Source organism: Pinus tabuliformis, chromosome X, assembly GCF_031772625.1.
Source record: "Pinus tabuliformis cultivar Carrire ecotype Pingquan chromosome X, CPIR1, whole genome shotgun sequence".
NCBI classification, from domain to species: domain Eukaryota; kingdom Viridiplantae; phylum Streptophyta; class Pinopsida; order Pinales; family Pinaceae; genus Pinus; species Pinus tabuliformis.
Genome location: NC_142308.1, coordinates 472,330,095 through 472,357,382, shown reverse-complemented (window position 1 = coordinate 472,357,382; position 27,288 = coordinate 472,330,095).

Below are 27,288 nucleotides of genomic sequence, written 5' to 3'. Positions count from 1 at the left end.
AAGAAAGAATCGTAAACAGAAAGATGTGGTATAGCCCTGTATGCAGAAGGACAAGAAAAATAGTGGTACATCGATAGTGGATGCTCAAAACACATGACAGGTGATAAGAAAAACTACACTCATATAATGCCTTAGAAAAGGAAAAGAGTGTCTCATTTGGAAATGACACTCCCGCTGTCATAAAAGGTAAAGGCTCTGTTTTCTTGAAAGAAAAAGTTAAAGCTGGGAATGTTATGTATGTTGATGGCTTAAAGCACAATCTGTTGAGTGTGAGTCAAATGTGTGATCAAGGAAATGAAGTAGTATTTCAATCAAATGGATGTGTTGTTTGTGAGCTTGATACAAGAGAAACTGTGATTAAAGGGACAAGAACTCCAAACAACCTATACATACTCAATGGAGGACAAAAAAAGTGCTATCTAAGAAAAAATGATGAACACTAGCTATGGCACAGAAGATTGGGGAATCTAAGCTTCTCTCAAATAAGAAAAGCATGTAGATTCCAGGTTGTTCGTGATCTTCCTGACATCATCATTCCAGAAAATACAACATGCAAAACATGTCAATTTGGTAAGCAAACTAGAGAAAATTTCCATGAAAAGGAAGGATTAGCTAGTAAGCCTCTTGAACTTGTTCACGCTGATTTATGTGGACCATTAAGGAAAAAGTCACATCATGGAGAAGAATACTTTATATTGTTCATTGATGATTTTTCTAGAATGTGTTGTATAGGACTTCTAAAGCATAAAGATGAAGCATTTGAAAAATTCAATGCCTTCAAAGCTTTGGTCGAAAATGAATCAGATCGCAAAATCAAATGCCTCATATTTGATCAAGGAGGGGAATTTACCTCGGATGAATTGTTTGACTTTTGTGAAGAACATAGAATAAAAAGGCAATTCTACATCGCAAGGACTCCTTAGCAAAATGGAGTGGTAGAAAGGATGAACAGAATTGTTCAACAAATGGCTCATGCTATGCTAGATGACTCTGGAACACCTGCAACCTTCTGGGGTGAAGGTACATTCGCTGCCGTAACTATTATCAACAAAGCAAATGTTTGGGTAAACAACACTCAAACTCCACATGAACTCTGGTATGGTAAGACTCCTACTGTAAAATACTTCAAAGTTTTTGGAAAAAATGTTACATCAAAAGAACTGATGAAAAACTTGGTAAGTTTGAAGCCAAATAAGATGAAGGTATTCTCCTTGGTTACTCTTCCTAAAGTAAAGGATATAAATGTTATAATAAAAGACTTGGGAAAATCATTGAAAGTATTGATGTTGTGGTTGATGAAGCATGCAAAAATCCAAAAAAAATAAAAACCGAAGATTATGAAGAAGATGAGGATTATCCTCCCACATCAAATTAGAATAATTTTGAAGAAGAAACCAATGAAGCACTAGAAGAAGAGAAAATGGTAGAAGAAAAGACTTCGTCCAGGTATGTTCAGAAAAATCATCCAGAAGCTCAAATCTTGGGAGAAAAAGGGGCAGGTGTGCAGATTAGAAGAACCATTGCAGAAGCTTCAAGCTATCTAGCATTACTATCTTCCACTGAACCTCAAAATGTAAATGAAGCATGCAGAGATGAATGTTGGGTCAAGGCGATGAATGAAAAACTTGAGCAAATTGAAAAGAACAATACTTGGGAACTAGTTCCTAGACCTCATGATAAGAATATCATAGGAACTAAATGGATATTCAAAAACAAGCTGAATGAAAATGGACAAGTTATTAGAAACAAGGCCATACTTGTTTGTAAAGGATATGCTCAACAAGAAGGTATAGACTTTGAAGAAACTTTTGCACCTGTTGCTAGACTTGAAGCCATCAGAATGTTCCTTGCTCTTTCTAGTTTTCAGAAATTCAAAGTAGACCAAATGGATGTAAAATCTGTCTTTCTTAATGGAGACTTAGAAGAAGAAGTCTATATTGAGCAACCAGACAGATTCATTCTTGGAAATGATTAAAAACTTGTATGCAGACTCAAAAAATCTCTCTATGGTCTAAAACAAGCTCCAAGGGCCTGGTATTACCATCTTGACAAATATCTCCATCAACAAGGTTTTTCAAAGGGATCAGCTAATGGCAATTTATACACAAAGATTGACAATAATAAATTGCTAATACTTGTTCTATATGTTGATGATATCATTTTTGGTAGTAATGAAGAAGCCATGAGTCGAAATTTTGCTTCAGTAATGCAGAAAGAATTTAGAATGTCCCTGCTTGGTGAGCTTACATATTTTCTTGGTCTACAAGTTCAACAAAACAAAGATGGTATTTTTCTGTCACAAACCAAATATCTCAAATAGATCCTGAAAAAAGTATGAAATGGAAGATTCTAAACCAGTATGTACTCCAATGGTAACAAGATGCAGTCTCAGCTCAAATGATGAATCAACAGCAGTGCATCAACCAACTTACAGATCCATGATTGGCAACTTTCTTTATCTAACAAGTACCCGACTAGACATCATGCATGCAGTGGGAATAGTTGGAAGATTCCAAGCAAATCCAAAGGAATCACACATTCAGGCAGTCAAAAGGATATTCAAATATCTTCAAGGAACACAGAATTTTGGTTTATGGTATCCTAGAGATAAAGATCTTACACTTCATGCATATACAGATGCAAATTGGGCAGGAAGCATTGATGATAGAAAAAGCACTAGTGGTGGTGCATTCTATATGGGTTCCAGATTAGTGTCTTGGTTCAACAAGAAACAAAGATCAGTTACATTATCTACAACTAAAGCAAAATATGTGGCTGTTACATCTTGTTGCACACAACTCCTTTGGATGATGCAAACATTGCAAGACATTCAAATCACATGTACTCCACCCATCTCCATTCTTTGTGATAATACAAGTGCCATCAGTATTTCAAAGAATCCAATCATGCATTCCAAGACCAAGCACATACCCATCAAATATCTTTTTCTATGTGAACAAGTGCTTGAACAAAAGGTAAAATTGGAGTATATTCCCTTCAAAGAATATGTTGCTGATATATTCACCAAACCACTACCTAGAGAGACATTTGAATATCTCAGACAGAAGCTGGGAGTAGTTGATGCATCATCTTGCTGTTAAATCCTATCTATGTTAGAGAAAGGAGGTTATACGCGAGTTTCATGAAGCGTAATCGCATACATACATTGGTTTCTGTGGATACAGTCGCGTATATGTTGGTTTGAAGAAAAGCAGTGGGCCAGACTCAGGAAGAAAGGGGTCTGATATGGTTCAGTTCAGGGGGAGCATATGCTTCTAATAATGCATTGTTGGCATTATCTTAGAAGATCTTGGTACTGATTCACACAGTTGTTTTTTCAGGTGGAACAGGTTCAGGGGGAGAACATGGTTGCTGGTTGATAGATGCTGCTGATGACTATCATGGTCCTGCTTAAAGATATTTTGTCTCTGTTACATATATGTCATGTATATCTTTTAATGTAAAGGTCATGAAATGACCTAAGTTGTTACCCCACTATGCATGGGATGGATGATGTAATGTTTTCTTGTTTTGACTTGTATAAACAATTAGTATATCCCCACTTGGTTGGGTGGATGAGTCAAACTTGGTATATCCCCACTTGGTTGGGAGATGGATGTATGTATGAGTCTTTGGTGATAGGAAGGTCATTGGTGATGTGTGTATAGAGTCATGTTATTTTTTTTGCAGACCTTGCTTATGCTTAGGGGGAGCATGGACTCGACCATAAGAGCTCAATCATCACACTTTAGCATATCAGAGAATTTAGCATGTACCCAGGGGGAACATGACCCTTTTCCCCTAACGACAAAGGGGGAGAGTGATTTGGGGTTGCCACCAAGTCTAAAGGGGGATATTGTTGGCATTATGACTCAGATTTGACATAGGTGTTGTCCTTGATGGCAACTCACTCAGACGATAGATCATAGTTTAGCAAGTTAACAGCTCAGAGTTACAGATCAGACTTCATAGAATGAGGAAAGAGAAGTATACACAGGTTCACCTTGACAAAGTAGCGTATACACGTGGGTTAATAGACCAAAAGGTGCATATAACGTACACACACAGTTTCACAGAAGGAAAGGCGTGTACATGTTGGAAATCTAAGTTTTGGTCTGTGGTATTTGGTCCATGGTATTTTGATCCATGGTATTGTTCCTAAGTATCTAGTCCAAAGTATTGATCCCAGGTATTTGGTCCAATGTATTGGTCTTAAGTGGTTTTGGACCATGGTATTGATAAAGGCCTAACACTATATAAGGAGAAGAAGATCATTAGGCCAAGTGTACTCCCAAGCATTGAATATTTGATGATAAGCAAGATCTAGTGTACAGGTGATTGGGTTATGGTGCATAGCTGGATCTGAACCAAGGACGAACCTTAGCACTTGATGAAGGATAAGATCTAATGATGGGTCAAGACCTTAAGGCTTGAAGTGAAGTATCTTTATGTGGTTTGATCATTTATTTGAATAACTGGCACATGTTGTATGATGATCTGGGAATAACTGAAGTATGGAATTATTGTAATGTTTTAAATCATCATTTACATATCTGTATGTAGGTTCACTTTAGAAAAGGCATGTATACACTCTAGTTCTACATATCAAAATAGTGTCTACATCTTAAATTTGATTTGCAGATCTGTACGTAGGTTAGCCTTGAGAAAAGTGTGTATGCACGTAGGTTCGACACAGGGAAGTAGCATATACCTTGTAAAATATGTTTTAGCTGCTTCTATTTGCTGTTGCAGTATTCTGGGTTTTGGCTTGGGTTCTAGTTACTATATTCTGGTTACAACATTCTGAAAGATCAGATTGAAGGGTAGTCAAAGTGGTTGATTGGTTCAGTTGTGAAAAGGAGATTGGTTGATGTAGATATATTTGATGATTGAATGATGGATCTAGTCTGAAAATTTATGAAACATGGTCCCTGGAAGAAAAGAGAAGGTTGTAGCCTTCTGTAGGCTGACACCTATGTACTAGTAAACATATCAGCTAGTACAAGAGCTAAGGGGGTTGTAGCTCCCTTCTAGGAGAAGCTGGAGAATGAGAGAAGGTTGTAGCCTTCTGCTGGTAGAAGCTTGCGTATTGGTATAAGTCTGCACCAGTACAAAAATTGTAAAATGAAGTTTCTTATTATTAAAAGAAGATAGAGACGATTGCAGCAGGTGGTTTTGACCCACATTGGGTTTCCACCTTATATCTTGTGTTCATGTGTGTGATTGTATGTTTTGTTTTACTGCACCTGGTTATTGTTTATATGGTTCTGATGCACTGATTAAAAATCAACATATGATGAATTAACTGAATCTTAAGTTTGAAGTATATACGCTAGTTGCTTTAATCACAGTTGTGTATACATGCGTGTTCCACTAACTGAAGTAGCATATATAAATCTGATTATGGAAACGAAAAATTAATGACTTGCTAATACTGATTCACCCCCCCTCTCAGTATTATTTCCAATAGTAAAGTTGTCGAAAGAAGCTCATGGTAACTTAATGTACCACCTCGCAGCCAGACCAGTAAGCATTATTTGGAAAAGACAGAGTCTAACTGAGTCATCATTTGAAGAGTTTAGTGAACACCATAAATGAAAAGTCATGACATGATTTGATGGGTCTTCTCCAGGATTTCCATTGAATTTCAGAATGTTAGAAGGTAACTTATGCGGAATTACTAGCCACCAAGGTGCATATAAAATTGGATCATTAGTGAGCCAGTTCAAATCTGGTAATTCAAGAGTTGCTAAAAACGGAAATTTTCGATTCAAGTCAGGTAGAGCATACCCAAGATATGATGCAATTGCTTGAGCAATAGGTCTTTTCATACCAGCATAGGGCATCTGTATCTCGTAACCTTGATAAGGTGGTTGTTGAACAAATCTGGTATAAGGTGGTTGTTGATAACTAGGTTGAATCTACGGTTGTCCATAACCAGCAAAGCCTTGTTGACCAGAACCTTGGTAAGCTTGATATTGTCCAAACCCAGGTTGAGCTTGTTGGGTAGGTCCAAATTGGGGTTGGAATTGCTGGAATTGAGGTTGTTGATATTGGGGCTTCCACGGTTGTTGAATCAACTGTTGTTGTTGTTGGTACAACTATTGTTGATTCAACAGTTGTTGTTGCCCAACAATGTAGGGTTGACCAGGTTGTGAAAAAATATACCAGTGTAAGCTTGAGTCAATCTAGATAAAGGTACACTAACCTAAGGTTGTTAGACCCCGGACACAAGCGGTTGTTGTACAATGGCCTGAGAAACTTGGACTTCCTGACCCGATACTTGTGGTTGTGAGGTAGAAGGACCAGTTTATATAGGTTGAGATACAACCGTTTGAACTTGTGACTGCGGTACAATGGTAACAACAGGTGTAGTTGAAATAGCTGACACAGTTTGCATTGGTTGTGTTGGATACAAAAGCCTTGGTTGAACTGGCATTGTTGGTTGCCATTGACAGACTTGCATTCTAGGTTGACCTGAATACGACAACATAAACCCATATGATGGTCCTTCAGAATATGGAGGATAAGGTGAATAAGTATATTGTTCTCCATATGGTGGCAATCCAGTATGTAATGGATACATAGGTCATTGTTGACTAAATTGCCCAGTTTGATATTGATATGCAGTATCAAACTCTTGAGTTCCCATAAATGAAGAACCAAGTAAAATTATGGTTGAGGACATGGGTGATGACCATGGTGTAGAAGCAACCCCTAAGTGGGTTCTAGATAAATATTGGTAACCAACTGGGATGGACGATTCACCATATAGATGTGACTTAGGAGTAGTAAAAAACATCGAATAGGTTGTGACAGAAGATTCTGCCATAGCTGCATCAGATGATATAGTTTGGGATCTTGACAGTTGTTCACCCATAGTTATCTGACCCAATAGATGTCCTAAAGAATCAACAAGTACTTGAAAAGAAGCAGGATCAAAAGGAGCAGTAAAATGAGGAGTATAAGGGTAAAGATAAAGCTCGGTTCCAAAATGGAATGGAGTTCCTGGTGTAGTATCTTCTTCAAATTCTTCCTTAACAGCAATTAAACCAGGTGGAAGAACTTCACCGTTAGGTCTGTAATAGATTTATGGTGTTGGTAAAGTGGAAGTTTCAGTAGTTACTGATGTCTGAGGGTTCACTGGTTGATTGTCTTCTGGTAAAGTAACAACTTCTAAATGTTCAAATTCGAAGTTCATATGTTCTAGTAAAGGAACAACAGTTTTAGGGAGAGGTTCCTGAACAACTTCAGGTTCAGAAGTAACTTATGTTTGAATTGTGATAGGTTCTGGATTAACTTCTGGTTGAATTGATTCAAGTTCAAAATTAATTTCTTGTTGAACAACTTCAAGTTGAGGATCAAATTTTTTTTGAACAACTTTGGTTACTGTTTTACTAGTATCAATTATAGTGTCCTCAGGGAATTGTGAAACTTCTTCTTCAATAACAGATGTACCAGAAATAGTTGGAGCAACTGGAGTCTCAGTACTTACCGAAATGGATGATTCTGGTAATTTAGATGAAGAACCAAGAGTTCTTTATGTACTTGACTCAATTAAACGAGACCGCTTTGACTAAATAGGTGTAGCTTTAGATGGCAGAGGCAGTTTTCTCACCACTCTCTGCGAATGATGAGGTAAGGGTTGATGTTCCTCTAAGATTGCTGATTAATTTTAATACAAAAAAGAAATAAACAAAAAGGGGTAAACTAGGCAAAAGGTTTACCAAGCAACTGTGAACTACAGAATAGCTCCTGGCGAACCAAGAAGTACGGGCAGGAAATATCCCCAAATGTTGTGTTCGGTGTATCACAGTGTACAAGGCGGCCAACTAGGTTACCTAAGGATGGATAGCAACCTAGTTTTGTCCTCCCATATATACCCGAAAGTATGTGGAGGCCCAATCCGTATAAGCGTTGTCTAATGAAAAATAACGCAATGAGAGCATTCCCATATACTTTACGTACTGTAACACCGCCTTATATACCCAAAGGTATGTGGACGAGCTACGATATACTCATGTACATGGAATGAGGTATCACACTGGGGATGTATTGCAGAAAACTGCTTTGTTTTACAATGCTAGAACACATCTCTAGCCTAGAACCACTAAATGTTTTTTGTTAGGTGACAATGCTCCAGTAGGTAAATTGATGTTACTTTTAAGTTGATCTTTCTTAGGAATTTACCTTTCAAGTTCACCATGTGATGTATTCTGAAATTCCTAGGAATGCAACTATTATGATAAGAATTCTTTCCATTCAATTTAACAATGACAATCTTAGCTAATAGGGATAGAGCAATCAGATGTCTTTCGATCAAAGAGAAAAGAGCACAATCTAATGCAATTTCCCTATACTATTCCTATGAGCACACACAAACTTTTCAATGCAAAATGCATGTATTTCTTTTCAATTTCCTTAATGTGAATATGAACAAAAGGTGACTAATTCACATACAATCAATCAATATTTAACAAGAATGAATACTTTACGACAGTTCTGTTTCAAAGGAAAAGAAGACTTTTACGACACTTTCTTCCAAACAAAGATTAATCGACTATAATCTAACTTTGACTATGGATCGATAATGAAAAAGAAAACATTTAAGAAAAATTAATCAACCAAGTCAAAGTAGGGCTAGCAAAGGAGATAAAACCTTGTTTTCTGATACATGACATTCATTGATCAATCAACAAGCAATCAAACAGAGGAAATTTGGCAAAAAACTCAATCGAAAGGTGGGAAACTGACCCTAGGAGGATCAGCGCAGCCCTGAATGGGAGAAATGGTACTTTAGAGCACTATCGCTAAGCCAATTGTGCTCTACAGTGCACTATGTCTCTTACAGGCCTGCACTGGTGACAATGAGCCATTTCAAGAGGCAATTTGACATAGTTTTTGACCAAAATTCAATGCAAAAGAGCTGAAATACAATCAATGAACACAAGTAGGGTCTACAAGAGTGTCCTAGGAGGTGGATAGGCCACTAGGAAAGATGATTTTTCCCCAGTGGAGTGGCCAATTTGTTTTGGAGAATTTGGTATCTACGGATAAATACTATTTCCCTAGATAAGTAGCCATATCTAGAACAACAGTTTAAAGCACTTTAGCCTTTTCCTATAAGCAATAGATAAGACAAAGAATATGAGAAGACCTACTTGTAGTTCCACTTTCCTCTTGTCTCCTTTGTATCAATCCTTGTCGCTCCTTCCCGTACTTAACACGCTTGAGAAGTACCTGTAAACATTAATAGAAGACAAAGAACCGATCATAGCAAAAGATCTATTGAATACAAGTAAATGGAATCAAATACATTCACACATATAAGCATCATATAACAAGATAAGCATATGGGAAAAAGTTTCAAATACTTTATTGAATAGAAGAAGGAATTACAACCATTAAGTCTAATTCGAAGTCACTCCTCGAGCTCGGATCCCATCCACATCACATCAAAAGCATGAAAAACTTGTAGCATAACAATACTTGTCTCAAATTCAATTCTCATAGCAACATTATCTCCTTACAATTCAACATAGTCTAGCCCCTGATCACTTAGATGAGTGTTCAATTTATAGGAAGATGAAGGAGTTTATGTCATAAATGGGGGTATTGAATGGCCTTCCATACCTAGAATTAGTTCCATGGAGGAAGGGATGAGAGGATAGGATTCATCTTAACTCATTCCTCATCCATTTTCGAGCTCATAGGAGTTGATAAGTGAGCGAAACTTCTAGATGACTCCAAGAGATAAGAATATTCCCCAAACCCTATGTGAATTTCGCTCAATCTCACCCAGCGCAGGTGAAAGAGGGCCTAAGTGCTCTACAAAGCACCTTGGCATGGACTCAACTACTCTGCAGTGCACCCTTACATGGGCCTACTTACGCTGGTCCCTTTAGAGGTCATTTTAGGATGTCTTCAAGTCATGAAACTGTCTGGGAAGGAGGCATTCAAAAGGGTGACTTGTTTAGGGCATGTAGCAACTAAAATTAGGGTTTTATGAGCCCTAAAAAACTGATCTGGATGATGGGAGTGATGTGCCCAAATGGATCTATAACAGACACACATAACCAAGAAGGATCCATCCAACATCCAAAGGAATAGTCTACAAATATGTGATAGTCATTACAACCAATAAACAAGAAATATATCTAATATCCAGTGGAATAGTCCACAAGGATGTGATAGTACTAGTAACCATTATAACACATTATCAATATGATAAGTACTAAAATAACTGAAATAGTTCAACTACTTTATCACAGATGAAAGAAAAGATGAATTAAAAACATCCACAGATTATTCTTACAAATATTCATAATCCATGCATGAAGAACACACTGGCCATGAGTCTTTCTATATTAAGTAAAAGTTTCAAGACACATGTCTACAATGAACACCACTAGCCCCAATAGTGGAGTGTTGGAGCCACTCCTTACTCCCCAAAAATACTAGCTTGTCTCTCTAATGTATTGCAGGAGAGCCAAGGTGAAAAGTCCTTTACTCATACAATGAGGGTGTATATATAACCAATGAGGTAATGCTTCACCTTCCTTGTGACTCTTTGACTACCGTCGTTATTTTTTGACTTCCGATGACTTTTCAACTTTACATGACTCCATATTTTGAATGTGTCCTTTGGAATTCCACTTTACAATACATTTTGAATAAGTAATTACATAATCCACAATAAATATGTGGTTGATGATGACTCGTTACATGACATGACATGACACTGTTGACATGGAGTACATGATGAAATGGCAATGTAAATCCATTATATATGCTACTCCTTGGTATATATCATCTTGAGGATGCTCTTCTATCCACCTCCTTATGGATTAGAGATAAGGAGTATTCAATGGTATCAAACCTTGAGTTTTGGTTGCAAACTGGTGTCCCTTTACTTTCGCTTAATTGATTGACTTGCATAATCAACTACACAGGTGTATTTTAACATGTTTCTTTTCTCCATCTCCTTCTTCATCATCCTGTAATGGTATGATATAGTGCCATCATCTGGAATTCACTCGTGACGAGACGACATTAGTCTGATAAACCCCTATCTTAAGATGGTACATGTTGATCCACTGACTGAACCAGAACTGGGTTATAGGCTGAAGGAGAGGCTCAGTGACTGTGAAATTTCATAGCTCAGGTAGTTAGGGGTGAAGCTTGATCCTTGAGAATGTGCAATGTGAATTTCAGGTTGTATTGAGGAAGGAAACTACGCAATATGGGAGGCCAGTGTGATAGGCAGAGGGGATGGGAATTAGTTCAACCTATTGTGCAGTTCTAGGAGGCAGAGGAGGTTGTGTAGATACACAATTGTGCAGCTCAGGAGATTAAGGGATGAGGGTTGGATTGCACAATTTTGGGGGCCATGATGGAGGTTTGGATTGTGCAATTTTGGGGGCCAAGGTCCAGGCTTGAGCACTGGAATAGCGTAAAGTGTAGTCTTGGGAGGAAGGAACTATGCATTTTACAGTGTCAAGGGACAATGTTACAACTTGAGGGTTAGAACTATGCAATGCGTAGTTTGGGAAGGCCGGATGAAGCTAAGTTGCTGGGAAATTTTTGAAATTTGGCTAAATGTGGGGTCAGTGAACTGATGTGATCAGTGACATGGCTTGATTGTGACCACATATTTATAGCACTTGAAGAAAAAATAACATAGATCACCCATGACACATGAACCACATATTTCCCTCGGTGCGACAACTTTGTGATGACTTAGGATAAGTGTGACACCAAAGATACACTTTGCGACAAACATGATGACACTTGTGCGATAGTGATTAAGAATTTTGGAATGAGTGCGAAAAATGTTTACATGGTTAGACAAACTCATTCACACAAATATAACCCCTTAAGACCACCAAAAAAAGATTATATAAATCATGCGATTCCTAACATGTGAAAAGACGACAATTTTCCTTTTTTGCAAAAGGGACTAAACACTCAAAGAAAACATATGGAATGGATTTTAATGCTTGCGACGACAATATACAAGACCAAGGTAGGCTCTGAAATTCATTGCAATACAAAAAACATTAGGGTCTTGTAGCAGCGAAAGCACTTTTGCATGTTAACAGTGTGGTGTGCCCCATCTATTAACGGATAGGAGCCCCATATGTCCACATGCTATGATAAATTTTTTGATGGTGTTGGAAATTCATCAACTAAGGGGGTCTCCCTGATGTGAAGTCCCAATTAGACCTCATGCCATTTGGAATAGGAGCCCCATTCAGGGCATCAGGCGGGTTACCATGTATTGTTGTAGATTTTCCTTGGCTACAAAGTTCAGCACAAGAGAGTAATACAAAAGCATCTTCGGATCAGCAAGTGAGTGTGACTTATTGTTGAGATAGGGTTCCTAAGGTCAAGTTTTGTTAGTCTAATCGAATTTTGGTTAAGAATTTTGAAAATAATTTGAAGTCTCCACGAAATGTGGAAGTGGAGCATCTTGCTGCACACAACTACTTTGGATGATGCAAACCTTGCAAGACATTCAGATCACATACACTCCACCCATATCCATTCTATGTGATAATACAAGTGCCATGAGTATTTCAAAGAATCCAGTCATGCACTCCAAGACCAAGCACATACCCATCAAATACCATTTTCTATGTGAACAAGTGCTTGAACAGAAGGTCAAATTGGAGTATGTTCCCTCCAAAGAAAAGGTTGTTGATATATTCACTAAACCACTACCCAGAGAGACATTTGAATATCTCAGACAAAAGATGGGATTAGTTGTTGCATCATCCTGCTTTTAAATCCAACTTTTTCAAAAAAAGGTTATTATACGTGTGTTTCATGAAGTAGAGTCGCATACACACGTGGGTTTCTATGGGTAAAGAAGCATATATGTGTTTTAGACTAGAAAAATAGCGGGGCGGGATCTGATATGGGTGCTTTGACTGATATTGATGATTAATGTCTATATGCTATGTTCATTAATTTTATCTAACTGACAAAGATGCCTTGATCATTGACCTGTTAACAATGCACAGGTAGCACAGGTTCAGGGGGAGCATTAGCCTTCACGTACATTCAGCATTGTTGGCATTATGGTTGCTGAGTCCAGCTATGGCTTCAGATATTTATACCATTTGTTACTCAAGTCATGTAAAAGTCTAGGAAGTGATATGAGTCCTCTTGGACAAATGATGTAATTTGTATCCCCACTTTACATGGGATGGATGATGTAATATTTCTTGTTTTTGTCATGTATAAACAATTGGTATATCCCCACTTGGTTGGGTGGATGAGTCAAATTTGGTATATCCCCACTCGGTTGGGAGATGGATGTATGTATGAGTCATTGGTGATAGGAAGGTCATCCTCACATAGTTGAGTTATAGAGTCATGTTATTCTTTTAGAAAATATTTTTTTGCAGACTCTGCTTGTACTCAGGAAGAGCATGGACGGTTTCAGTGCATCTCAACATGTACAAAAGGGAAGCTCAATCAGAGATTTCAGCATGTACTCAGGGGGAGCATGACCAGCATAATGTATGTCAAAGGGAGAAATTATCTTGGTCCACCCTTTGCCCTTGATGTCAAAGGGGGAGAGTGACTTAGTGTTGTTGTTGCCATCAAGTCCAAAGGGGGGGATTGTTGGCATGATGATACAGGTGTTGTCCATGATGGCAACTCACTCAGATGAAAGATCACGGTGCAGCATGTCAACAATAGATCAGACTACAAAGAATGAAGAAAGATAGGTATACACAGGTTCACCTTGACCAAGCTGCGTATACACGTAGGTTCACTGAACACAAGCAGCATATACATACACATGCAATTTCATAGAAGGAAAAGAGCGTATATGTTGGAAAACTAAGTTTTTGGTCTGACGTATTTGGTCCAAGGTATTTTGATCCATGGTATTGGTCCAAGGTATTTGGTCCGAGGTATTGAGCCTAGGTATTTGGTCCAAGGTATTGGTTCTAAGTGGTTTTGATCCATGGTATTCAGAAAGGCCTAAAACTATATAAGGAGGAAAAGATCATTAGTCCAAGGTGTGCAAGTATCGAATATCTGATGAAGTGTGAGATATAGTATGTAGGTTATTGGCTTATGGTGCTTTGCTTGATCTGAACCAAGGATGAACCTTAGCGATTGATGTGGGATAAGATATAATGATGGATCAGGATCTTAAGGCTTGAAATGAATTATCATTATATGGTTTGATCATGTATAGTCTAGATCTGAATACTGACGCATGTGTTATTCTGTAAATGTTATGATCTGGGTATAACTGAAGTCTGGAATAGCTATAAAATTATGAATTAATATTTACATATGTGTACGTTGGTTGGATTTGATAAAAGCATGTATACACACTGGTTCGACACATGGAAGTATCGTATACCTTATGAAGTATGTTTCAGTTGTTTTTTTTTTTGTTGTTGTAGAGCTCTAGGTTCTGCTTTGGGTTCTAGTGATTGTTTTCTGGTGACTATATTCTGGTGACAGTGTTCTAAATGATCAGATTCAGGTTATGATGACTAAGTTTCAGTGATTGGTTGATGAAAATGTACTTGATGATTGTATTGCAGTTATGATGTTGTTGATGGGTCCAATATGAAAATTGAATGAAACGTGGCCTTCAGATTGTGGTGTTGTGATCCAGGAGTATCCTGTCTGAAAATTCATGAAACGTGGTCCCTGGTAGAACAGTGGAGTTTTCTGTAGGCTGGAACCTACATAGTAGTAAACATATTGGCTAGTACAAGAGCTAGGGGGTTGTAGCTCCCTTCCAGTAGTAGCTGGAGAATGTGAGAAGGTTGTAGCCTTCTGTAGGTGGGTGCCTACATACTGGTATGATTCTGCACTAGTACAATATTGTAAACAAATTTTCTTATTATTAAAAGAAGACAGAGATGACAGCAGCAGGTGATTTTGACCCACATTGGGTTTCCACCTTATATCTTGGTGTTCATGTGTGATGCTTTATTCTGCTTTTACTGCACTGTCTAATAAATCTCTGGTATATTGGTTAAAGTTCAATGCATGATAACTGTCTAAATCAAAATTTCTGTGCATATACACTGGTTGCTTTAAGTACAGTCACGTGTACATGCTAGTTCACTTAGTTGAAGTAGCGTATATAAATCTGTTTGGGAAATTAAATTATTGATCTAATAATACTGATTCATCCCCCTCTCAGTATTATTTCCAACAGCAATATTTCAGTGAGCTCAGCCACAAAGTAGAGAAATCAGCTAAGTGACTCGAGGGTAAGTCACCATATTTGTGTTGGGGGCCGATTAGGATAAGATCCCTAGGGTCAAGTTTTGTTAGTATAATCAAATTTTGGTTAAGAATTTTGTAAAGAATGTGAAGTCTCCACAAAATGTGGAAGCGAAGCATGCAGCTAAGTAAGAGTCAAAATGGGCTTTAACCCCATGTATGGGTGAGTGATAGGATGGTTTTAAGATTCACCCATAGGCCACGAACCATGGTATTGTAACAGAAAGGCTATAAATATTTGAGTCATAGCAAGTCTAGAGAGATAACTTTTGGTGAAGAACAAGTGTAAGGGGAAGTGCTAAGGTAGGAAAGCTCTATTTTCTATACTTAGGCGAAAGGGGAAGGCTCATGTAGCTGAGTGCGTGGAGACCTTAACAAGTCCACAGCTGAATGCGCAGGCCCCTACAGCTGGGTGCGCAGGGTATAAGAGTTTGTAAGTTGAATGTTGAGTCTAATAAAGACTGTTTGGGACCGAATCTATTGAATATGTGCCTTGTTCTTATTTCATTTTAAGTTCATGCATTGTTGGTTAATGATCTATTTTCTATGAAATAAAATGCATTTTCTGCGCGAATCTGTGAGATCCTTAATATCTATGCATGAAATAAGTAAAGAGATGTTTTCACAAAGATAGAAACTAGACCTTTTATGATAACTATTCAGATGAATAGATCTACGCAAAGGGAGATCTAGGGTTGCCAGTGATCGTGATTAAGTGAAAGTAGTATATACACATATTTTTTGTATGATACATGCGATTGTTTCAAGGGTTGGTTTGCCCTGAGATTCAAATGTCTCGCTCACACAAACTGGGTCCTCTCCACTATTTGGCACATTGACCAGGCACCAGTCCTCCTTCGAAGGTGGATGCCGATGTTTGATCCTGAACAGGAGAGAGTGGAGGCTGGACCTATCTAGGTGCGTCTTCTGAGCCTTCCCTGTCACTTCTAGATAGAGCAGATTTTCAGGCAGATTGGGGATGCTATGGGTTCTTACCTTACCTATGATGACACTTTTCTATCGACTGAAAGAATGGCTTATGCCAGGATTTTAGTGCACCTTGACCTCTCAGAAGGGCTACCTAAGTACATTAACATTCAATGGAGGAATGCTACGAGGAGGTAGATGCTGGACTATGAAGGGATACCCTTCAGATGTAGGCGCTGCCACAAGGTGGGGCACCTATTCAAAGACTGCCCACTAAATAGGTGGAACAGAAGGAAGGTGGCAAGACATCCTACACAGGATTCACAGGAGTAGGAGGCTCAGTCGCATGAAGACCCTGCAAGGGAGGAACAACCTTGGGATTCTAAAGACATGCATAGGAATGCCACTCCACGTTCTTGAGGAACAACTACTCTCTCGAGCCCTGGTTTGAGGCCATCGGAACCAACACAGAGCACCCCAAAGAAGCGTGGTAGACCACCTCATCGTCCTCCGCCTCCAGTTCCAGTTCAGGCCATGGCAGCCTCAGGTGACTCCAACACTTCGGGTATGAATTCCATACACTTGACCCCCTCTCAATGCTTTTCTAATATTAATATTAATTCAATATCTGGGTTGTCATTGGGATCGGGTACTGTTAATACATTGGAGGCCCCTGTACAAAGTTTATGTGACATTTCTCCCCCTCACACCTCCTTCCCCCCACTCCCCCCACCCTTTTGTGTACCCCTCCTCCGGTGCCCTCAGCCTTCTTGACTGCTCCCTCTGAACCTAGATACAATACGCGTTCTCAAATGAAGAATTCGGTATAGGATCATGTTGGACTTGACATCTTCTATCTCCCCCCCCTAGGGCTTCCTGCGGATGTCCCTTTGGTGTTAAACATGCACAAGCACAAGCGGATGATGATATTGCTTTGGGCAAACAATCCACCATTCTTGGGGTTCTTAGAGCTAGAACAGCTCCCTCCGAACCCCCTCCATGAATATTTTATCCTTCAATTGCAGAGGGCTAGCTAGGCCCGATAAAAAACTAGCTCTTCATCGATTAATCTCTGCCGACTCGCTGGATATTATTTTCCTACAAGAGACTTTAGGCTCTACTGATGATATTACTCGCACTCTTGAGCACTCTCTTCCAGGATGGAAATTTTGGGGTTTGGATGCCCAAGGTCGATCTAGAGGGCTTGCTTTGGGCATCAATACTTGTTCTATCAAGTCACTTAACAGCTGGGGCGGGGTTGGATATTTAGGGGTTGATGTTCACACAGCTGAGCTGGGTATGCCATTCAAAATAATCAATATTTATGGCCCTTGCCAAAATCAACCTGAATTTTGGGACCATCTTCTGAGATTGGATCTATTTTCGGCTAATAATTTGATAGTCGGACGAGACCTCAACTTTTCAATTGGACATGCTAAATCCTGGGGACAGTGCGCACAAAGGGACTCCCTCTCCGACTACTTCTCGTCCATTTTTGAATTTCACCACCTGATCGATATACCCACTGCAAAGATTCAAGCCACTTGGAGGAACAATAGAGTGGGTGATAACGGTATAGCCAGAAGACTGGACAGGTTTTTAGTCAAAGAACAGGTTATGGATCTAGGATTCAACATCAGGTAATGGGTTGGCATGGGTGGGCTCTCAGACTATCTACCTATATATATGGATATGGAAAATGGGAGAGCCAGGCCGAAGGGTCCATTTAAGTTCAGTTCAACCTGGCTCAAGGAAGTTTTGTACATCAACATGGTGACTGACTTATGGAAAGCAAACCCTCCAAGGGTGAGGGGTGATGTAACAGAAGGATTTATCCATAACCTCACAGAGCTCAATAAGATGTCCAAAATTTGGGCTCACCAAAAAATATTACAGGATGATCAATCTCTGAGACAGATTGAACTTGAGTTGGCTAATTTTGAAAATGAGCTGGGTGGTTTATATAGCTCAGAGGAGCATAAGAGTAAAATCACATCCCTCTACTCGACCCGTGGAAAAATCCTCAAAGAGAGGGAAGAAAAATGGAGACTAAGAAGTAGGGCTATCTAGATTCGGGAGGGGGATTCTAATACAAAGTTTTATCAAAAGTTTTATAATGGGAGGAAAGCAATAAACACCATCTGGCACATGTAGGATGATCAGGGAAGGATAGCAAACACTTTCCCTCAGCTAGCTTCTCTGGCCAACTCTCATTTTAAAAAATCCTACAATGACCCTAGGGAGGCTAACTTGGTTGAAATTATCAGAGTTGCTCAACTCTTCCCTAGGTTTGTGGAGCAAGAATATGAAGAAGACTTGATGCAAGAGATAACTTTAGAGGAGTTGGAGGTCACTTTGAAATGGTTTAACAAGGACAAAAGCCTAGGACCTAATGGATGGTCCATCGAATTCTATTTGGCTTTTTTTATTTGATTGGTTCAGATCTACTTCGTGTTATTGAGGAGTCAAGAGCTTTGGGTCATTTGGAAGCAGCCATAACCTCCACTTTTATTTCTCTCAAACCGAAGTCAGATAATCCGACCTCTTTTGATGAATTTTGTCCCATCTCGCTTTGTAACTTACAAAGACTATAGCCAATATTATAGCAAACATATTGAAGCCAATCTTATCTAAGCACATCCTGCCGGAACAATTTGCTTTCCTACAAGATAGGCAAATCCATGAGGCGATTGGGACAACACAGGAAGTATTACACACTCTCCACATAAAAAAAAGGAAAAGGTATGATCATGAAAGTTGATTTATCTAAAGCTTTTGACAGAGTGAATTGGTTATACTTGCAAATTCTTTTAACTCACCTTGGATTCCCTTTCAATTTTATTAAATGGATTATGGGATGCGTCACTAACATCCCATTTAGTGTCCTGGTCAATGGGAGTGCATCTCCATTCTTTTCTTCGGCTCGAGGATTGCAACAGGGGTGTCCCCTCTCACCACTCTTGTTTCTTCTGATCATGGAAGGGCTCAGTCAGATAATAAAAGAAGAACACAGGAGAGGAAGACTCAAGGGTATAAAGATAATGGAAGATTGCACGCTCACCCACCTACTGTTTGTGGATGATGTGCTGGTTTTTCTCAATGGAAGCATTGGGGATCTGACTTCCATCAGAGATATATTTTCTTTGTTTTAGAAAGCCACGAGGATGATTATTTATGATGGAAAATCTACTTTGATGGCCATTGCCTGCTCACAGCATGAAATTCATTATTCTCTCCACCGATTTCACTTTGCACAGATTGATTTGGAGGAGGGATTAAAATACTAATACAAGTTAAATCCCATAGGATGCAAAATAGCGGATTGGACTTGGCTCATTGCCAAGTTGGAAAAGAGACTCAGCATATGGTACCTCAGATTTTTATCTCGGGCTGGCCGACTCACACTCATCAAGAGTGTCCTGGAAGCAACCCCATTCTATTGGATTTCCCTAGCTTGGATTCCTCGAGGCATTTTGGCGAGGATACAAACACTCTACTGTAGATTCTTATGGAGGGGTAGTCAACCGAGAAGAATCTTTGCATGGGCCAAATGGGATGCCCTCACCCTTCCATAAAAATGGGGAGGCTGGGGACTCAAAAAGCTTGATGATTTTTCCTCAGCCCTGGCAGTGAAGCTAGGATGGCAGTTGGTCACTTCAGAGAGTTTGTGGACAAGAGTGGCTTACTCAAAATACATTGCCCCTTTACAAATTTTGGATTGGATCAGGAGACTAGTTAGACTCAATGTTGGTATATCGATCATTTGGAAGGCTGTCCTGAAAGTGTTGGATCCCATCTGAACAGGCATTACTTGGAGAATCCATTCGAGGAGCAGGGTGCGCATCGGAATTGACCCGTGGATCGTGTAGGAATTTACGGGGTAAGTTCCTCAGATAGAACACCAAAGGACACCGCTCACACACAGATCACAGATCAATACACCAGTATTTTGACGTGGTTAAAACCCTCAAAGAGGGAAATAGTCCACGGCCTGAGCCAACGCAGCCACTTCAGGCAATTTATTAATAAAAGAATGAAAATTTACATATGCTTCTCTCATAGACAGATTACCCTACAAATGACCCTCCATGCTCTTTAAATAGAGATCATGGACCAATCGGGTGTTAAGCCACAGATCAAGTGTCAGTAATACCGAGGAGAGAATGAACCATCGGATCACTACATATCGTGACCGTCGGATTGTAAGTTACAAAATGTACATAGTAAAGAAACACACTTTACCTAACTCTATACCTAACTCTATACTAGACCAAGTTGTACTTAACTATTTCCTATGTGTCGGAATATCCTAACATCCCCCCTTAAGAACAACTTGGGATAGGATTGAAGGATTTACAAATATGACACAATAGGAGAAGAAAGGAGGCACTAGAGCCTATCCCCCCTTATTGACAACTTCCTGAACTCCAACCATAAATTGAAGTTTAGTGAACTTCGCCTCTGTGAGAGCCTTTGTAAAGATGTTTACAACTTGATCATCTGTTGAACAATATTGCACTTCAAGAACATGGTCGTGAATGAGCTTTCTGATGAGGTGCATGTGAAGTTCAATGTGTTTGCTGCGCTGATGTTGGACTCGATCTTTGCATAGCTGAATGGCACTTTGATTATCACACCAAAGTGTAGTCGGATGCTGCTGCTGAAAGCCAAACTCTAACAGGATGTGACGAAGCCACAAGGCTTCCTTACTAGCTTCTATGGCACCACGATATTCTACTTCTGCTGAAGAAAGAGAAATGGCACCTTGTTTCTTGCAAGCCCATGTAATAGGTCCTGAACCAAGAGTGAACACATAACCTGCAGTAGACTTCCGATCATCAGGGTCACTAGCCCAATCGGAATCAGTGAAACCAACCAATAGAGGAGATGCTTCGGCACTATAATGAATCCCAAACTGAACTGTACCTCGAACATAACGAAGTATTCTTTTAGCTGCTTTCCAATGACTTTCACGTGGGTTTTACATAAACCGAGCAGCAAGGCCAACAACGAAGGAAAGGTCAGGATGAGTATGGGTTAGATACAAACGTTTTCCTACAAGTTGATGGTATAAGGTAGCATCAACTTCAGGAGAAGTACAAGTGACTGAAAGTTTGACTCTAGACTGAAAGGGAGAAGGGGCTGGCTTACAGTCTTCCATGTGAAAGTGGCGTAGAATATCACAGGCATACTTGGACTGAGAAAGGGAAATACCTTCCTTGGATTGCAAGACTTGAAGACCGAGAAAATAATGTAAGTGTCCTAAGTCTGTCATTTCAAACTTCCTTTTAAGGCTAGACTTCACATGGTTTATAAGGTTGGGATCACTACCAGTCAGGATAATATCATCAACATAAAGAACAAGAATGATAAGAGACTCGCCCACTTTCTTGGTGTAGACAGTATTGTCAGAATGACACCTAGAGAAGCCAGATTCTAAAAGAAAGTTATCCATTTTGGCATACCAAGCTCGAGGAGCTTGCTTGAGACCATAAAGGGATTTCTTAAGTCGACATACAAGGCTAAAGTCTGTTTGTATAATGCCAATAGGTTGTTCCATATAGATTTCTTCATGCAAGTCCCCATGTAAGAAGGCGGATTTAACATCCATCTGATGGACTTCCCATTTGAAAGAGGCAGCAAGGGAAAGAACAAGGCGTATAGAGTTCATTTTGGCAATAGGGGAGAAGGTTTCAGTATATTCAATGCCTTCAACTTGTGAAAAACCCTTAGCAACAAGACGAGCTTTATGTTTATCAACTTTCCCATCTGGTCCATACTTGGTTCTGTAAACCCATTTGCATCTAACAAGTTTTCATCCCTTTGGTAGAGGAACAAGATCCCATGTATCATTTGCCAATAATGAATGATATTCTTCATTCATAGCTGCTTCCCAATCTGGATGGCCTAAAGCTTCTGCAAAGGTGTCAGGATCATAATTCACTGAAGCTTGAGCCAGTAAAGAAGAGGCTCTCTCGAACTGAGAACGTGTACGTCGCTGATCTGTAGGATCACCGGCAAGATCACCTGTTGCATCCCGAGTAGCACGGACCCATTTTGGAAGCTAAGGAGCTGAAGGAGGATCCTGAGAAGGTGGGGGAGGATTTTCATCCTCGCTTTCATCATCTGAAGAAGAAATATTTTCAAAAGTAGAAGAGATAGGAAGAGGTGGCACATCCGTTGAACTAGGCTCGCAGGCCGATATATTTTCATCAAACTTTACATCTCTTCTAATGATAAAATTTTTGGACTTAAGTGGAATAAGTCTATATCCTTTTACATCTTCAGAATATCCAACAAAAATACATTTTTCACTCTTTGGTTCTAAAGCTTTATGTTTCTCATCTGGAATATGGGCCCATGCTTCACTTCTAAAAACACGAAAGTGACTTACATCTGGTTTGTTTGAGCTCCATGCTTCTTCTAGAGTGATATTCTTTAAAACCTTAGTAGGAGTGCGATTTATTATGTAATTTGCACAGTTAATTGCTTCTGCACAATAATTAAGACTAAGTCCTTTAGATTAAAGCATACAATTAGCCATTTCCTTTAAGGTGCGATTCTTCCTTTCAGCTACACCATTTTGTTGTGGAGTATATGGAATAGTATGTTGCATTTGAATTCCATTCTCAGTGTAAAAGTTGATGAATGTGTTTTTAACATATTCTCCGCCATTATCAGATCTTAGCTTAAGAATTTGATGTCCAGATTGTTTTTCAACAAAGGCCTTAAAGGCCAAGAACATGTTAAATACTTCACTCTTGAGTTTTAAGAAGTATACCCAAGTGCGTTTGGAGAAATCATCAATGAAAGTTAAGAAATACTTGTAGCCAGAGAATGAAGCAACTGGAAGTGGACCACATAAATCACTATGCACGAGCTGTAAAGGGGCTGAGGCGTACCAAGAGGCACGTTTTTCAAAACTGTCCCGATGATGTTTTCCGAGTACACATCCGGAACAAACACCATCTCTGCAAGATACCATTGGAAGACCTGTCACCATATTTTCTTTACATAGATTCTGAAGAGAGCGATAGTTTAAGTGACCAAATCGCTCATGCCAAAGTTTGCTCACTTCATCATTATGAGCAACAAATACCGAGGGAAGATTTGATGACCCAAAGTTATGAAACTTATACAACCTTGTAGAATCATCAGCAATGCCAGTAGCTAAAATCTGTCTAGGATCTCTTAGGTCCTTAATTACAACATCGTGAGGTGAAAATTCAACGATTTTACCTTCACCTGAATGGGTTATCTGATATACAAATAGAAGGTTGCAGGATAAGGTTGGAACACATAATACATCATTAAACTGACCATTGTCTAGATGAACAATTCCAGTCCCTACAACACTAAGAGATCTATCATCACCAACATATATATTTTTGGTGTTACAATCATTTAAAGAAGAAAACATGGCTTTGTTTTTGGCCATATGATAAGAAGCTCTAGAATCAATGAGCCACTCATGAGAATGAGAAGAAGAAGATACATTTAGTGCATAGCCAAACCGAGATGCTTGACAACCACATGCAAAAAGTGCCATTCAAGATGAAGTTGAAGTTAAAGATTGCTCCAAACAGATGTTATGATTCTTCATTGCTACTTCCAAGGCTTACATCTTCTTAAAGCATTTGGATTCTAAGTGGCCATCTCGATTACAAAAGTTGCAATGTCTATCAGTCTTCTTCCCTTTGTTTTTATTTGTCTTATCATTTTGTTGAAATGATTTTTCATTTTGAGGCTGAAATTGCTTAGGACCCTTGTTTGGTTTAGGACCATTCTTTTTAGGATACAACTTCTTAGGATTCTTTGGATTTAATTGCTGCTGGGTGGCTAACGCTTTCTTAGAAGAGTTTCCAAGATGAAGAAGACCAAGGTGTAAGAGTTTTTCTTGTTCTCTTATTAAAGAATCACAAAAGGAATCAAAGGAAGGGGACTTGTAGGTTTGTCCTTGAGAAATGAAGGCTTCTCTTGTAGAATGGAAGGTGGAAACAAACACAGAATAGGCTGGTCCCAACTTAGTAAGAATGGAGTAGATAAGGCTACTATCTTCTTTCTTAACCTTAACACCTTCCAAGAGAAGTCTAAGGGTCTTGAACTTAGACAAAAAATCTTCAATGCAAGAAAAATTATTGGGGTCCAATGTAAGCAATTCATTTTCAAGTTGATGGGCTTTAAGTTCATTTTTAATTCCAAAGACTTTAGTAATTTGTTGCAGTGTTTCATTAGGAGTATCAAGTTCTGCAATATGGAATCTAAGATCTGGAGAAATAGACATCCCTATCAACCCACGTGCTTGGTCTTGCCTATTTTCCCATTTAGCTACCTTATCTTCATCTTTCGGTTTGGTCTCTTGGCCTGTGGCTATTCTGTAAAGACCTTTACTTCTAAGTAAATCCACAATGTAGGACCACCATTGGAAGTAGTTAGTGCTATCAAGAATGACTTGGCATGGACTTTCCATTTTTAATAGAAACCAAAGCTGTAGATGCTGAAACTAAGTGTACCAATGAAAAGATATCGAAAAATTAGGCCGTTTAAAAAAAAAATGGTTCTGAAAATGGCTTCCGGATGAAGAAGTTATGGCTTTTTGAAAAAAAATGTGCGGAAATGAAAAAATCCGCCCCCACAAAATGGAGACTTGAACCCAAGACCTCTACTCTCATAAATTAGCTTTGCACCAAGTGAGCTATACAAAAAGTTTGAGAGAGAGAGGGGGGGGGGGGGGGGGGGTTGATGCTTTGGGTTGCATGCTTGCTTTGAGAAAGCTCTTTTTCCCTACAAAACAAAAAACACAAAACCCAACATGGACATACAAAAAAAACGAACCTTGTCGCTCGAAGTTAGCTTTAGCCAGAAACTAAATATTTTCAAAAACGAACCTTGTGGCTCGAAGTTAGCTTTAGCAGGAAACTAAATATTTTCCTCAATGTTTCTGATTTTCCGAGATCACAGTAAGGCGCAGCGGAAAAGAGCATACGCATGAGAAAAATCCTTCCTTTCTATTTCTCATTTGCCCAGATCGCACAGAGTCGCAGGGCAAAGAGCATACGCAGAAATGAAAGGTATAGATATGGTAGTAAAAAAAAGCTAAATAAACCGAAACCGAAATAAACAGAGAGAAAATAACTGTAAACTACAAATAAACACTATATACCTCTAGATCTTAAAAATGACGCAGCTAGGGCTACCGGAAACCTTTTCGTGTGAAACGAAAGGGGTTCCTCACTGGAACAGATGCTCCCAACACAACAGAGCAGTCCTCTCGGCCCGAAAGCAGTCAGAAATAGTAGATCTAGGAAACGACAGTCGGATGCAGTTCTACCGGCTTCAGATTTGGATCACCAACGGACGCGGCCCTCAAATAGCTCTAATACCATGTAGGAATTTACAGGGTAAGTTCCTCAGACAGAACACCAAAGGACACCGCTCACAAACAGATCACAAATCAATACACCAGTATTTTGACGTGGTTAAAACCCTCAAAGAGGGAAACAGTCCACAGCCTGAGCCAACGCGACCACTTTAGGCAATTTATTAATAAAAGAATGAAAATTTACATATGCTTCTCTCATAGACGGATTACCCTACAAATGACCCTCCATGCTCTTTAAATAGAGATCATGGACCAATCGGGTGTTAAGCCATGGATCAAGTGTCGGTAATACCGAGGAGAGAATGAACCGTCGGATCACTACATATCTGACTGTCGGATTGTAAGTTACAAAATGTACATAGTAAAGAAACACACTTTACCTAACTCTATACCTAACTCTATACTAGACCAAGTTGTACTTAACTATTTCCTATGTGTCGGAATATCCTAACAAATCGGATGTGCGAACATGCATAGATTACCTCCAGAACTTCTTCTGCACCTAGGAGAGCAAAATGTTACACACCTTGCTCATATAGCAGATGAGGCAAACTCCTCTCTCCTCCACCAAGCTTGGAAATTAGACCTACAGCTCAACATTCCTCCTCTATGGCAGTAGCTTTGGAAGGACTATATACACGCTCTCTCGGAGGCTCATATTCACATCATAGATGGAGATGATGAGATCATCTGGGCTTTGGCAAAATCAGGGAGATATACTCCAAAGGAAGGATACTTAGTTCTGGCAGAGCCGCGGAAGCCCCAGATCCTTCATACCTGGTGGAAACACCTCTGCAAGCTGAAGGCACCTCCCAGATCCAGATTATTAATGTGGTGCATTCTGAGAAATAAAATCCCCACAGGGGATAACCTCATGAAGCATTCCTACCATGGTCCTCACTGGTGTTATCTTTGCAACATTAATGGTGAATCTGCTTCTCACCTATTCTTGAATTTCCATGAAGCTCGTAAGTTATGGAATCTTGTGACAGTAGCTGTCCCTACATCTTGTAACTGGTAGGTGGACTCTCGAAGCTTGAAACCTTTGGTACTCCTCAGTCACGCCCCTAAAAATAAGGAATCTCCCCTTGCTATTTTGCTGGGCTATCTGGATAGCTCGCAATCTTTTAATCTTTCAGAATAACCCCGCAGGTGGACTATCATTGCCACCAAGATTAAAGCAGATTATGATCTCATCCCTGATGACATGCCCCCCCTCGCACAAGGAACATCAGAGAGGAATAGTTTGACCCCCATATGCCCTAGGCATATTTTGATGGGGCTGCACAAGAAGAAGGTTGTGGGGGTGCTATCCTTAACATAGCAAGAGGCACTCATTCAGCCTAATAATGGGATTAAGGAGGGGAACTAATAACTTTGTAGAACTTTCAGCAACTTTACATATTATCCATTTTGCATTGGAGAATAATTGCCATGCTTTACAATTGTTTGGGGACTCTAAAATTGTTTGCGACTGGCTGAATAAAAGTTCTTTTTGCTGGTCTTTATCATTGAGACACATTCTAGATGAAGCACTAAGATTGATATCCAGTTTTGACTATTTTTCATGTAATCACATCTACAGGGAGTGGAACTCAAATGCTGACCGTCTTTCCAAAGAAGGCATGATCCGAGAGCCGATCATCTGGTTGATTCGTGAATAGAATGAAGGAGTGCATTACCAGTACTATCATATGCCATTTATGGAC